We start from the raw sequence: 16055 nt of genomic DNA on the forward strand, positions 1-16055 counted from the left end.
CAGCGGGTGGGCTCGGAATTCTTAGCCTTTTCCTCGCACCCCCAGTTGCGGGAGAATGTGAAGGAGGAGCTGTTGACGGGTCACGTTCCGCTTGACTTGACAATTTTCTCACCAGCATGTCTTTGAACCCCTGCAGACTTGTGTCTGCCGGAAAGAGAGATACAACGTAGGTTTTAAATCTAGGATCGAGCACGGTGGCCAAAATGTAGTGCTCTGATTTCAACAGATTGACAACCCGTGAATCCTGGTTAAGCGAATGAAGGGCTCCATCCACAAGTCCCACATGCCTAGCGGAATCGCTTTGTTTTAGCTCCTCCTTCAATGTCTCCAGCTTCTTCTGCAAAAGCCTGATGAGGGGAATGACCTGACTCAGGCTGGCAGTGTCTGATCTGACTTCACGTTCAAAAGGTTGCAGAACCTTGCACAACGTTGAAATCATTCTCCATTGTGCTTGAGACAGGTGCATTCCACCTCCTTTGCCTATATCGTGGCCAGATGTATAGGTTTGAATGGCCTTTTGCTGCTCCTCCATCCTCTGAAGCATATAGAGGGTTGAATTCCACCTCGCCACCACCTCTTGCTTCAGATGATGGCAGGGCAGGTTCATGGTGTTTTTGGTGGTGCTCCAGTCTTCTGTACGCGGTGCCTGTACGCCGAAAGTGGCCCGCAATTCTTCTGGCCACCGACAGCATCTCTTGCACGCCCCTGTCGTTTTTTAAATAATTCTGCATCACCAAATTCAAGGTATGTGCAAAACATGGGACGTGCTGGAATTTGCCCAGATGTAATGCACGCACAATATTGCTGGCGTTGTCCGATGCCACAAATCCCCAGGAGAGTCCAATTGGGGTAAGCCATTCTGCGATGATCTTCCTCAGTTGCCGTAAGAGGTTTTCAGCTGTGTGCGTATTCTGGAAAGCGGTGATACAAAGCGTAGCCTGCCTAGGAACGAGTTGGCATTTGCGAGATGCTGCTACTGGTGCCGCCGCTGCTGTTCTTGCAGCGGGAGGCAATACATCTACCAAGTGGGCTGTCACAGTCATGTAGTCCTGAGTCTGCCCTGCTCCACTTGTCCACATGTCCGTGGTTAAGTGGACATTGGGTACAACTGCATTTTTTAGGACACTGGTGACTCTTTTTCTGAGGTCTGTGTACATTTTCGGTATCGCCTGCCTAGAGAAATGGAACCTAGATGGTATTTGGTACCGGGGACACAGTACCTCAATCAAGTCTATAGTTGGCTCTGAAGTAACGATGGATACCGGAACCACGTTTCTCACCGCCCAGGCTGCCAAGGCCTCAGTTATCCGCTTTGCAGCAGGATGACTGCTGTGATATTTCATCTTCCTCCTAAAGGATTGTTAGACAGTCAATTGCTTACTGGAAGTAGTACAAGTGGTCTTCCGACTTCCCCTCTGGGATGACGATCGACTCCCAGCAGCAACAACAGCAGCGCCGGCAGCAGTAGGCGTTACACCCAAGGATGCATCGGAGGAATCCCAGGCAGGAGAGGACTCGCCAGACTTGCCAGTGACATGGCCTGCAGGACTATTGGCATTCCTGGGTAAGGAGGAAATTGACACTGAGGGAGTTGGTGGTGTGGTTTGCGGGAGCTTGGTTACAAGAGTAAGGGATTTACTGGTCAGTGGACTGCTTCCGCTGTCACCCAAAGTTTTTGAACTTGTCACTGACTTATGATGAATCCGCTGCAGGTGACGTATAAGGGAGGATGTTCCAAGGTGGTTAACGTCCTTACCCCTACTTATTACAGCTTGACAAAGGCAACACACGGCTTGACACCTGTTGTCTGCATTTGTGATGAAAAAATTCCACACCGAAGAGCTGATTTTTTTTGTATTTTGACCAGGCATGTCAATGGCCATATTCCTCCCATGGACAACAGGTGTCTCCCCGGGTGCCTGACTTAAACAAACCACCTCACCATCAGAATCCTCCTTGTCAATTTCCTCCCCAGCGCCAGCAACACATATATCCTCATCCTGGTGTACTTCAACACTGACATCTTCAATTTGACTATCAGGAACTGGACTGCGGGTGCTCCTTCCAGCACTTGCATGGGGCGTGCAAATGGTGGAAGGCGCAAGCTCTTCCCGTCCAGTGTTGGGAAGGTCAGGCATCGCAACCGACACAATTGGACTCTCCTTGGGGATTTGTGATTTCGAAGAACGCACAGTTCTTTGCTGTGCTTTTGCCAGCTGAAGTCTTCTCTTTTTTTAGCGAGAGGATGAGTGCTTCCATCCTCATGTGAAGCTGAACCACTAGCCATGAACATAGGCCAGGGCCTCAGCCGTTCCTTGCCACTCCGTGTCGTAAATGGCATATTGGCAAGTTTACGCTGCTCCTCAGACGCTTTTAATTTAGATTTTTGGGTAATTTTTTACTGATCTTTTGTGTTTTGGATTTTACATGCTCTGTACTATGACATTGGGCATCGGCCTTGGCAGACGACGTTGATGGCATTTCATCGTCTCGGCCACGACTAGTGGCAGCAGCTTCAGCACGAGGTGGAAGTGGATTTTGATCTTTCCCTATTTTTTTAACCTCCACATTTTTGTTCTCCATATTTTAATGCGCACAACTAAAAGGCACCACAGGTATACAATGTAGATGGATGGATAGTATACTTATGGACGAGTGACTGAAGACACAGAGGTAGGTACAGCAGTGGTCTACCGTACTGCTATATACAGTATAATGTACCTTGTGGACACTGTCAGCAGACTGCGTTTATAGTATAAAGAAAAAAAGACACCACAGGTATACAATGAGGATGGATGGATAGTATACTTTATGTATGACGATGAGTGACTGAAGACACAGAGGTAGGTACAGCAGTGGCCTACCGTACTGCTATATACAGTATAATGGACCTGGTGGACACTGTCAGCAGACTGCGTTTATAGTATAAAGAAAAAAAGACACCACAGGTATACAATGTAGATGGATGGATAGTATACTTTATGTATGACGACGAGTGATGACACAGAGGTAGGTACAGCAGTGGCCTACCGTACTGCTATATACAGTATAATGGACCTGGTGGACACGGTCAGCAGACTGTGTTTATAGTATAAAGAAAAAAAGACACCACAGGTATACAATGTAGATGGATGGATAGTATACTTTATGTATGACGACGAGTGACTGAAGACACAGAGGTAGGTACAGCAGTGGCCTACCGTACTGCTATATACAGTATAATGGACCTGGTGGACACTGTCAGCAGACTGCGTTTATAGTATAAAGAAAAAAAGACACCACAGGTATACAATGTAGATGGATGGATAGTATACTTTATGTATGACGACGAGAGACTGAAGACACAGAGGTAGGTACAGCAGTGGCCTGCCGTACTGCTATATACAGTATAATGGACCTGGTGGACACTGTCAGCAGACTGCGTTTATAGTATAAAGGAAAAAAAGACACCACAGGTATACAATGTAGATGGATGGATAGTATACTTTATGTATGACGACGAGTGACGACATAGAGATAGGTACAGCAGTGGCCTACCGTACTGCTATATACAGTATAATGGACCTGGTGGACACTGTCAGCAGACTGCGTTTATAGTATAAAGAAAAAAAGACACCACAGGTATACAATGTAGATGGATGGATAGTATACTTTATGTATGACGACGAGTGACTGAAGACACAGAGGTAGGTACAGCAGTGGCCTACCGTACTGCTATATACAGTATAATGGACCTGGTGGACACTGTCAGCAGACTGCGTTTTTACTTATAGTATAAAGAAAAAAAGACACCACAGGAGTGTTTTTCAGGCAGACAAAAGTATACTGGTGGTCACTGTCAGCAAAACTGTGCACTGTACTCCTGCTATAGCTGCTCCCCAGTCTCCCCCACAATTAAGCAGTGTGAGCACTCAGCACAGTCAGATATATCATGCAGCACACTGAGGCTGAGCACAGATATGGTATGGAACGTTTTTTTCAGGCAGAGAACGGATAAAAAAAAACTAGCAAAACTCTGCACTGTACTCCTCCTAACAGCTTCTCCCCAATCCTCCCCACAATAAGCTAAGCAGTAGCAATCAGATCAACTAACTATAACTATATAAACGGAGAGGACGCCAGCCACGTCCTCTCCCTATCAATCTCAATGCACGTGTGAAAATGGCGGCGACGCGCGGCTGCTTATATAGAATCCGAATCTCGCGAGAATCCGACAGCAGGATGATGACGTTCGGGCGCGCTCGGTTTACCCGAGCCACACGGGAGAATCCGACTATGGCTCGGACCCGTGTAAAAAGTAGAGATGAGCGGGTTCGGTTTCTCTGAATCCGAACCCGCCAGAACTTCATGTTTTTTTTCACGAGTCCGAGCGACTCGGATCTTCCCGCCTTGCTCGGTTAACCCGAGCGCGCCCGAACGTCATCATGACGCTGTCGGATTCTCGCGAGGCTCGGATTCTATCGCGAGACTCGGATTCTATATAAGGAGCCGCGCGTCGCCGCCATTTTCACACGTGCATTGAGATTGATAGGGAGAGGACGTGGCTGGCGTCCTCTCCGTTTAGACACTTGATTTACTAATTTTGGGGAGCATTAGGAGTACTCAGTAGTGTACAGTGCAGAGTTTTGCTGATAGTGACCAGTGACCACCACTTTTATTTATAATCCGTTCTCTGCCTGAAAAAAGCGATACACAGCACACAGTGACTCAGTCACATACATACCATATCTGTGTGCACTGCTCAGGCTCAGGCCAGTGTGCTGCATCATCTATATATATTATATATCTGTCTGACTGCTCAGCTCACACAGCTTATAATTGTGGGGGAGACTGGGGAGCACTACTGCAGTGCCAGTTATAGGTTATAGCAGGAGCCAGGAGTACATAATATTATATTAAAATTAAACAGTGCACACTTTTGCTGCAGGAGTGCAACTGCCAGTGTGACTAGTGACCAGTGACCTGACCACCAGTATATAATATTAGTAGTATACTATCTCTTTATCAACCAGTCTATATTAGCAGCAGACACAGTACAGTGCGGTAGTTCACGGCTGTGGCTACCTCTGTGTCGGCACTCGGCAGCCCGTCCATAATTGTATATACCAGTGACCTAACCGTGGTTTTTTTTTCTTTCTTTATACATACATACTAGTTACGAGTATACTATCTCTTTATCAACCAGTCTATATATTAGCAGCAGACACAGTGCAGTGCGGTAGTTCACGGCTGTGGCTACCTCTGTGTCGGCACTCGGCAGCCCGTCCATAATTGTATATACCAGTGACCTAACCGTGGTTTTTTTTTCTTTCTTTATACATACATACTAGTTACGAGTATACTATCTCTTTATCAACCAGTCTATATATTAGCAGCAGACACAGTACAGTGCGGTAGTTCACGGCTGTGGCTACCTCTGTGTCGGCACTCGGCAGCCCGTCCATAATTGTATATACCACCTAACCGTGGTTTTTTTTTCTTTCTTTATACATACATACTAGTTACGAGTATACTATCTCTTTATCAACCAGTCTATATATTAGCAGCAGACACAGTGCAGTGCGGTAGTTCACGGCTGTGGCTACCTCTGTGTCGGCACTCGGCAGCCCGTCCATAATTGTATATACCAGTGACCTAACCGTGGTTTTTTTTTCTTTCTTTATACATACATACTAGTTACGAGTATACTATCTCTTTATCAACCAGTCTATATATTAGCAGCAGACACAGTACAGTGCGGTAGTTCACGGCTGTGGCTACCTCTGTGTCGGCACTCGGCAGCCCGTCCATAATTGTATATACCACCTAACCGTGGTTTTTTTTTCTTTCTTTATACATACATACTAGTTACGAGTATACTATCTCTTTATCAACCAGTCTATATATTAGCAGCAGACACAGTACAGTGCGGTAGTTCACGGCTGTGGCTACCTCTGTGTCGGCACTCGGCAGCCCGTCCATAATTGTATATACCAGTGACCTAACCGTGGTTTTTTTTTCTTTCTTTATACATACATACTAGTTACGAGTATACTATCTCTTTATCAACCAGTCTATATATTAGCAGCAGACACAGTACAGTGCGGTAGTTCACGGCTGTGGCTACCTCTGTGTCGGCACTCGGCAGCCCGTCCATAATTGTATATACCACCTAACCGTGGTTTTTTTTTCTTTCTTTATACATACATACTAGTTACGAGTATACTATCTCTTTATCAACCAGTCTATATATTAGCAGCAGACACAGTACAGTGCGGTAGTTCACGGCTGTGGCTACCTCTGTGTCGGCACTCGGCAGCCCGTCCATAATTGTATATACCAGTGACCTAACCGTGGTTTTTTTTTCTTTCTTTATACATACATACTAGTTACGAGTATACTATCTCTTTATCAACCAGTCTATATATTAGCAGCAGACACAGTACAGTGCGGTAGTTCACGGCTGTGGCTACCTCTGTGTCGGCACTCGGCAGCCCGTCCATAATTGTATATACCAGTGACCTAACCGTGGTTTTTTTTTCTTTCTTTATACATACATACTAGTTACGAGTATACTATCTCTTTATCAACCAGTCTATATATTAGCAGCAGACACAGTACAGTGCGGTAGTTCACGGCTGTGGCTACCTCTGTGTCGGCACTCGGCAGCCCGTCCATAATTGTATACTAGTATCCAATCCATCCATCTCCATTGTTTACCTGAGGTGCCTTTTAGTTGTGCCTATTAAAATATGGAGAACAAAAATGTTGAGGTTCCAAAATTAGGGAAAGATCAAGATCCACTTCCACCTCGTGCTGAAGCTGCTGCCACTAGTCATGGCCGAGACGATGAAATGCCAGCAACGTCGTCTGCCAAGGCCGATGCCCAATGGCATAGTACAGAGCATGTCAAAACCAAAACACCAAATATCAGTAAAAAAAGGACTCCAAAACCTAAAATAAAATTGTCGGAGGAGAAGCGTAAACTTGCCAATATGCCATTTACCACACGGAGTGGCAAGGAACGGCTGAGGCCCTGGCCTATGTTCATGGCTAGTGGTTCAGCTTCACATGAGGATGGAAGCACTCAGCCTCTCGCTAGAAAACTGAAAAGACTCAAGCTGGCAAAAGCACCGCAAAGAACTGTGCGTTCTTTGAAATCCCAAATCCACAAGGAGAGTCCAATTGTGTCGGTTGCGATGCCTGACCTTCCCAACACTGGACGTGAAGAGCATGCGCCTTCCACCATTTGCACGCCCCCTGCAAGTGCTGGAAGGAGCACCCGCAGTCCAGTTCCTGATAGTCAGATTGAAGATGTCAGTGTTGAAGTACACCAGGATGAGGAGGATATGGGTGTTGCTGGCGCTGGGGAGGAAATTGACCAGGAGGATTCTGATGGTGAGGTGGTTTGTTTAAGTCAGGCACCCGGGGAGACACCTGTTGTCCGTGGGAGGAATATGGCCGTTGACATGCCAGGTGAAAATACCAAAAAAATCAGCTCTTCGGTGTGGAGGTATTTCACCAGAAATGCGGACAACAGGTGTCAAGCCGTGTGTTCCCTTTGTCAAGCTGTAATAAGTAGGGGTAAGGACGTTAACCACCTCGGAACATCCTCCCTTATACGTCACCTGCAGCGCATTCATAATAAGTCAGTGACAAGTTCAAAAACTTTGGGTGACAGCGGAAGCAGTCCACTGACCAGTAAATCCCTTCCTCTTGTAACCAAGCTCACGCAAACCACCCCACCAACTCCCTCAGTGTCAATTTCCTCCTTCCCCAGGAATGCCAATAGTCCTGCAGGCCATGTCACTGGCAAGTCTGACGAGTCCTCTCCTGCCTGGGATTCCTCCGATGCATCCTTGCGTGTAACGCCTACTGCTGCTGGCGCTGCTGTTGTTGCCGCTGGGAGTCGATGGTCATCCCAGAGGGGAAGTCGTAAGCCCACTTGTACTACTTCCAGTAAGCAATTGACTGTTCAACAGTCCTTTGCAAGGAAGATGAAATATCACAGCAGTCATCCTACTGCAAAGCGGATAACTGAGTCCTTGACAACTATGTTGGTGTTAGACGTGCGTCCGGTATCCGCCGTTAGTTCACAGGGAACTAGACAATTTATTGAGGCAGTGTGCCCCCGTTACCAAATACCATCTAGGTTCCACTTCTCTAGGCAGGCGATACCGAGAATGTACACGGACGTCAGAAAAAGACTCACCAGTCTCCTAAAAAATGCAGTTGTACCCAATGTCCACTTAACCACGGACATGTGGACAAGTGGGGCAGGGCAGGGTCAGGACTATATGACTGTGACAGCCCACTGGGTAGATGTATGGACTCCCGCCGCAAGAACAGCAGCGGCGGCACCAGTAGCAGCATCTCGCAAACGCCAACTCTTTCCTAGGCAGGCTACGCTTTGTATCACCGCTTTCCAGAATACGCACACAGCTGAAAACCTCTTACGGCAACTGAGGAAGATCATCGCGGAATGGCTTACCCCAATTGGACTCTCCTGTGGATTTGTGGCATCGGACAACGCCAGCAATATTGTGTGTGTATTAAATATGGGCAAATTCCAGCACGTCCCATGTTTTGCACATACCTTGAATTTGGTGGTGCAGAATTTTTTTAAAAACGACAGGGGCGTGCAAGAGATGCTGTCGGTGGCCAGAAAAATTGCGGGACACTTTCGGCGTACAGGCACCACGTACAGAAGACTGGAGCACCACCAAAAACTACTGAACCTGCCCTGCCATCATCTGAAGCAAGAAGTGGTAACGAGGTGGAATTCAACCCTCTATATGCTTCAGAGGTTGGAGGAGCAGCAAAAGGCCATTCAAGCCTATACAATTGAGCACGATATAGGAGATGGAATGCACCTGTCTCAAGTGCAGTGGAGAATGATTTCAACGTTGTGCAAGGTTCTGATGCCCTTTGAACTTGCCACACGTGAAGTCAGTTCAGACACTGCCAGCCTGAGTCAGGTCATTCCCCTCATCAGGCTTTTGCAGAAGAAGCTGGAGGCATTGAAGAAGGAGCTAAAAGGGAGCGATTCCGCTAGGCATGTGGGACTTGTGGATGCAGCCCTTAATTCGCTTAACAAGGATTCACGGGTGGTCAATCTGTTGAAATCAGAGCACTACATTTTGGCCACTGTGCTCGATCCTAGATTTAAAGCCTACCTTGGATCTCTCTTTCCGGCAGACACAGGTCTGCTGGGGTTGAAAGACCTGCTGGTGACAAAATTGTCAAGTCAAGCGGAACGCGACCTGTCAACATCTCCTCCTTCACATTCTCCCGCAACTGGGGGTGCGAGGAAAAGGCTCAGAATTCCGAGCCCACCCGCTGGCGGTGATGCAGGGCAGTCTGGAGCGACTGCTGATGCTGACATCTGGTCCGGACTGAAGGACCTGACAACGATTACGGACATGTCGTCTACTGTCACTGCATATGATTCTCTCAACATTGATAGAATGGTGGAGGATTATATGAGTGACCGCATCCAAGTAGGCACGTCACACAGTCCGTACTTATACTGGCAGGAAAAAGAGGCAATTTGGAGGCCCTTGCACAAACTGGCTTTATTCTACCTAAGTTGCCCTCCCACAAGTGTGTACTCCGAAAGAGTGTTTAGTGCCGCCGCTCACCTTGTCAGCAATCGGCGTACGAGGTTACATCCAGAAAATGTGGAGAAGATGATGTTCATTAAAATGAATTATAATCAATTCCTCCGCGGAGACATTGACCAGCAGCAATTGCCTCCACAAAGTACACAGGGAGCTGAGATGGTGGATTCCAGTGGGGACGAATTGATAATCTGTGAGGAGGGGGATGAACACGGTGATATATCGGAGGGTGAAGATGAGGTGGACATCTTGCCTCTGTAGAGCCAGTTTGTGCAAGGAGAGATTAATTGCTTCTTTTTTGGGGGGGGTCCAAACCAACCCGTCATATCAGTCACAGTCGTGTGGCAGACCCTGTCACTGAAATGATGGGTTGGTTAAAGTGTGCATGTCCTGTTTTGTTTATACAACATAAGGGTGGGTGGGAGGGCCCAAGGATAATTCCATCTTGCACCTCTTTTTTCTTTTCTTTTTCTTTGCATCATGTGCTGATTGGGGAGGGTTTTTTGGAAGGGACATCCTGCGTGACACTGCAGTGCCACTCCTAGATGGGCCCGGTGTTTGTGTCGGCCACTAGGGTCGCTAATCTTACTCACACAGCTACCTCATTGCGCCTCTTTTTTTCTTTGCGTCATGTGCTGTTTGGGGAGGGTTTTTTGGAAGGGACATCCTGCGTGACACTGCAGTGCCACTCCTAGATGTGCCCGGTGTTTGTGTCGGCCACTAGGGTCGCTAATCTTACTCACACAGCTACCTCATTGCGCCTCTTTTTTTCTTTGCGTCATGTGCTGTTTGGGGAGGGTTTTTTGGAAGGGACATCCTGCGTGACACTGCAGTGCCACTCCTAGATGGGCCCGGTGTTTGTGTCGGCCACTAGGGTCGCTAATCTTACTCACACAGTCAGCTACCTCATTGCGCCTCTTTTTTTCTTTGCGTCATGTGCTGTTTGGGGAGGGTTTTTTGGAAGGGCCATCCTGCGTGACACTGCAGTGCCACTCCTAGATGGGCCCGGTGTTTGTGTCGGCCACTAGGGTCGCTAATCTTACTCACACAGCTACCTCATTGCGCCTCTTTTTTTCTTTGCGTCATGTGCTGTTTGGGGAGGGTTTTTTGGAAGGGCCATCCTGCGTGACACTGCAGTGCCACTCCTAGATGGGCCCGGTGTTTGTGTCGGCCACTAGGGTCGCTAATCTTACTCACACAGCTACCTCATTGCGCCTCTTTTTTTCTTTGCGTCATGTGCTGTTTGGGGAGGGTTTTTTGGAAGGGACATCCTGCGTGACACTGCAGTGCCACTCCTAGATGGGCCCGGTGTTTGTGTCGGCCACTAGGGTCGCTTATCTTACTCACACAGCGACCTCGGTGCAAATTTTAGGACTAAAAATAATATTGTGAGGTATTCAGAATAGACTGAAAATGAGTGTAAATTATGGTTTTTGAGGTTAATAATACTTTGGGATCAAAATGACCCCCAAATTCTATGATTTAAGCTGTTTTTTAGTGTTTTTGGAAAAAAACACCCGAATCCAAAACACACCCGAATCCGACAAAAATAATTCGGTGAGGTTTTGCCAAAACGCGTTCGAACCCAAAACACGGCCGCGGAACCGAACCCAAAACCAAAACACAAAACCCGAAAAATTTCAGGCGCTCATCTCTAGTAAAAAGGCTGAAGTTCGGGGGGGTTCGGTTTCCGAGAAACCGAAAACGCTCATCACTAGTAAAACCCCGCCATTTTTTAGTCGGAAACAGCGGGACAGAAGCCCGCCGCTGAGGGGGCGGGGCCTTCTTCCTCAGCACACCAGCACCAAAGGACTTTGAGGGGTCCTGTCCTCAGTCAGAGCATTCCCTGTGTGTGTGCGGTGTGTCGGTACGGCTGTGTCGACATGTTTGATGAGGAGAGTTACGTGGAGGCGGAGCAAGAGCAGATAAGTGTGGTGTCGCCCCCGACGGGGCCGACACCTGATTGGATGGGTATGTGGAAGGTCTTAACCGACAGTGTCAACTCCTTACATAAAAGGTTCGATGACGCAGCAGCCTTGGGACAGCCGGGGTCTCAGCCCGTGCCTGCCCAGGCGACTCTGAAGCCGTCAGGGGCTCATAAACGCCCGCTAGCTCAGATGGTGGACACAGATGTCGACATGGGTGTATATTTACTAAGGTCCCGATTTTGACCGAGATGCCGTTTTTTCTTCAAAGTGTCATCTCGGTAATTTACTAAGCAAAAATCACGGCAGTGATGAGGGCATTCGTAATATTTTGGAAGTCCTAGGAAAAAAATCACAAATCAATACACCATCGGTCAAATACGCCTGCAATTTGGTAGAAATCGGGAATTTACTAAAAAGTGCAAAACACAAACACTGCCGACAATAGCCAAACACTGCCGTGCTAAAATACAAATCGTGAAAAAGTGCTAAAAAAAACAGACCTGCTTTTTTATTACGTGTTTGTATAGGCATGCACGGATCCATGAGATCCGTGCATGTTTTTCAGTGGGAAGGGGGGGGAAATGTTATAAATTTTCAAAAAAAAAATGCGTGGGGTCCCCCCTCCTAAACCAAACCAGCCTCGGGCTCTTTGAGCCGGCCCTGGTTGCAAAAATATGGGGGAAAAATTGACAGGGGTTCCCCCATATTTAAGCAACCAGCACCGGGCTCTGCGCCTGGTCCTGGTTCCAAAAATACGGGGAACAAAAAGAGTAGGGGTCCCCCGTATTTTTGAAACCAGCACCGGGCTCCACTAGCTGGACAGATAATGCCACAGCCGGGGATCACTTTTATACAGTGCCTTGCGGCCGTGGCATCAAATATCCAACTAGTCACCACTGGCCGGGGTACCCTGGGGGAGTGGGGACCCCTTCAATCAAGGGGTCCCCCCCAGCCACTCAAGGGCCAGGGGTGAAGCCCGAGGCTGTCCCCCCCATCCAATGGGCTGCGGATGGGGGGCTGATAGCCTTTGTTCAAAGTAATGAATATTGTTTTTAGTAGCAGTACTACAAGTCCCAGCAAGCCTCCCCCGCAAGCTGGTACTTGGAGAACCACAAGTACCAGCATGCGGCGGAAAACCGGGCCCGCTGGTACCTGTAGTACTACTACTAAAAAAATACCCCAATAAAGACATCACACACACACCTTGAAAGTATAACTTTAATACATACATGCACACCAACATACATACATACATACTTACCTATGTTCCCACGCAGGTCGGTCCTCTTCTCCAGTAGAATCCATGGTGTACCTGTAGAAAAAATTATACTCACATAATCCATGGTTGAAGGCTCCTCTGCTTGTAATCCTTTTGTAATCCACGTACTTGAAAAAATAAAAAAAACGGACACCCGACCACGAACTGAAAGGGGACCCATGTTTTCACATGGGACCCCTTTCCCCGAATGCCAGAAACCCACTCTGACTGATGTCTAAGTGGGTTTCTTCAGCCAATCAGGGAGCGCCACGTTGTGGCACCCTCCTGATCGGCTGTGTGCTCCTGTACTGTATGACAGGCGGCACACGGCAGTGTTACAATGTAGCGCCTATGCGCTCCATTGTAACCAATGGTGGGAACTTTCAGGTCAGCGGTGAGGTCACTTTCGGTCAACCGCTGACCTGAAAGTTCCCACCATTGGTTACAATGGAGCGCATAGGCGCTACATTGTAACACTGCCGTGTGCCGCCTGTCATACAGTACAGGAGCACACAGCCGATCAGGAGGGTGCCACAACGTGGCGCTCCCTGATTGGCTGAAGAAACCCACTTAGACATCAGTCAGAGTGGGTTTCTGGCATTCGGGGAAAGGGGTCCCATGTGAAAACATGGGTCCCCTTTCAGTTCGTGGTCGGGTGTCCATTTTTTTATTTTTTTAAGTACGTGGATTACAAAAGGATTACAAGCAGAGGAGCCTTCAACCATGGATTATGTGAGTATAATTTTTTCTACAAGTACACCATGGATTCTACTGGAGAAGAGGACCGACCTGCGTGGGAACATAAGGTAAGTATGTGTATATGGAGGTGTGGATGGATGTATTAAAGTTATACTTTCAAGGTGTGTTTATGTTGTCTTTATTGGGGTATTTTTTTAGTAATAGTACTACAGGTACCAGCGGGACCATTTTTCCGCCGCATGCTGGTACTTGTGGTTCTCCAAGTACCAGCTTGCGGGGGAGGCTTGCTGGGCCTTGTAGTACTGCTACTAAAAACAATATCAATCACTTTGAACAAAGGCTATCAGCCCCCCATCCGCAGCCCATTGGATGGGGGGGACAGCCTCGGGCTTCACCCCTGGCCCTTGGGTGGCTGGGGGGGGGACCCCTTGATTGAAGGGGTCCCCACTCCCCCAGGGTACCCCGGCCAGGGGTGACTAGTTGGATATTTGATGCCACGGCCGCAAGGCACTGTATAAAAGTGACCCCCGGCTGTGGCATTATCTGTCCAGCTAGTGGAGCCCGGTGCTGGTTTCAAAAATACGGGGGACCCCTACGCTTTTCGTCCCCCGTATTTTTGGAACCAGGACCAGGCGCAGAGCCCGATGCTGGTTGCTTAAATATGGGGGAACCCCTGTCCATTTTTTCCCCATATTTCTGCAACCAGGATCGGCTCAAAGAGCCTGAGGCTGGTTTGCCTTAGGAGGGGGGACCCCACGCAATTTTTTTTTTACATTTAAACATTTTTTATTTTTTTTACAAGGTGCACAATGAAGCCCAGCACGGATCTCTCAGATCCGGCCGAGATTCATTGTATTAAAGTCGGCAGTGTTTTACAAGTCACTCACGTAAAACACTGCCAAGAAAAACGAATGACATCGACGTCGGAAAACCCGAAAATGCAGAATACGGCAGTTTAGTAAATTAGTCGTAATCAATTCAAAAAGTTGCATATTTACACTTTCGATGTCATACGTGATTGAACTTTGACCTCAAACGGGAAAATACGAATCTTAGTAAATATACCCCATGGAGTCTGACTCCAGTGTAGATGAGGATGAGACAAATGTACAGTCTACAAAGGCTATCCGATGCATGATTACTGTAATGAAAGATGTATTGCACATTTCTGACGTTAACCCGGTTACCACCAAAAAGGGTATTATGTTTGGGGAGAAAAAGCAGCCAGTGACTTTTCCCCCATCTGATGAATTAAATGAATTGTGTGAAGAAGCGTGGAGTTCCCCTGATAAGAAACTAGTGATTTCTAAGAGGTTACTGATGGCGTACCCTTTCCCGCCAACGGACAGGTTATGTTGGTAAACATCCCCTAGGGTGGACAAGGCGCTCACACGCTTATCTAAAAGGGTGGCACCAGGAACTTCCGCTTCCGGTTGCATGCAGAGCACAGCGTGATCGTGCTCCTCCGCATAATACCCGGCATTGTATAACTATTAACGGCTCCTGGAGCCTCCACAGCCTTGCTACCCGACCTTCCTACATCGTTCTCCCCCTGATGGAGAAATTCCTGGCCTCACCGCCTGCCGCTAAACACCCGCCGGGCCGTCAGGAGAAGCGCCGTGCGGACCCCACAATGGCGCCGGACGCTGAAACGGCTCACAGTGTACCGGCCTCAAAGAAAGCTGCAGCTGAAGCAGCAGATGATGCAAACTCTCCAAAGGTACGTCGCCCGCCAGACTCCCCAGCGACTTACCAGGACATAGTAGACGCTATTAAAAGCACTATGACCCCCCTGCTAACACAGGCTGTAGCGGACATCACACAACAGCTACACCACTTGCAGGGAAGAGTCACTGAAACAGAACACCGTGTAGCGTCAGTCTGTCACGATATGTCAGAGGCTCAGCGAGCTATTTTAAATCTACAGAAGGAAAACCATCAACTGTGGAACAAAGTAGATGATATAGAGAATCGCTCAAGAAGATCAAATATAAGAGTGGTAGGAATACCGGAATCCGTTAAAGGCCCAGCCCTGCTCTCCTTTGTATCTGTTACACTTCCTCAAATGCTAAAAATTGAGTCAGAATGCAAAGACTTAATAATTGAGAGGGTACACAGAATCGGCCCTGTTCCTAAGCCACATGAAAAGAGACCGCGTGTAGTTATCTTTAAATGCCTTAACTACCTTCACAAGGTAGCTATCTGGAAGGCCTCTCGTCAGATACAAAACCTCTCATGGGAAGGCAAACGCATACATCTATTCCAAGACTTCTCAGTAGAGCTCACGAGAGCTAGAAAAGCTTTTACTCCAGTATGCTCTGAATTGGCCTCAGCTAAACAAAAATTTGCCCTCATGTACCCGGCGCGTTTGCGCATATTCTTCTCAGACAAACATTATGATTTTAACACACCGGAAGATGCACGAGCATTCTTGAACGAGGATCAGCAGTCTCAAGCCGATGATATATCCGATATACCACCTGCTCCCAGTGATTCTTATTGACAGTCCACCTCACAGATTATATATATACCGTTGTATATACCGCTGCATAACCTCTTCTCCTAAATGAT

This window comes from Pseudophryne corroboree, chromosome 4, assembly GCF_028390025.1.
Source record: "Pseudophryne corroboree isolate aPseCor3 chromosome 4, aPseCor3.hap2, whole genome shotgun sequence".
Lineage (NCBI taxonomy): Eukaryota > Metazoa > Chordata > Amphibia > Anura > Myobatrachidae > Pseudophryne > Pseudophryne corroboree.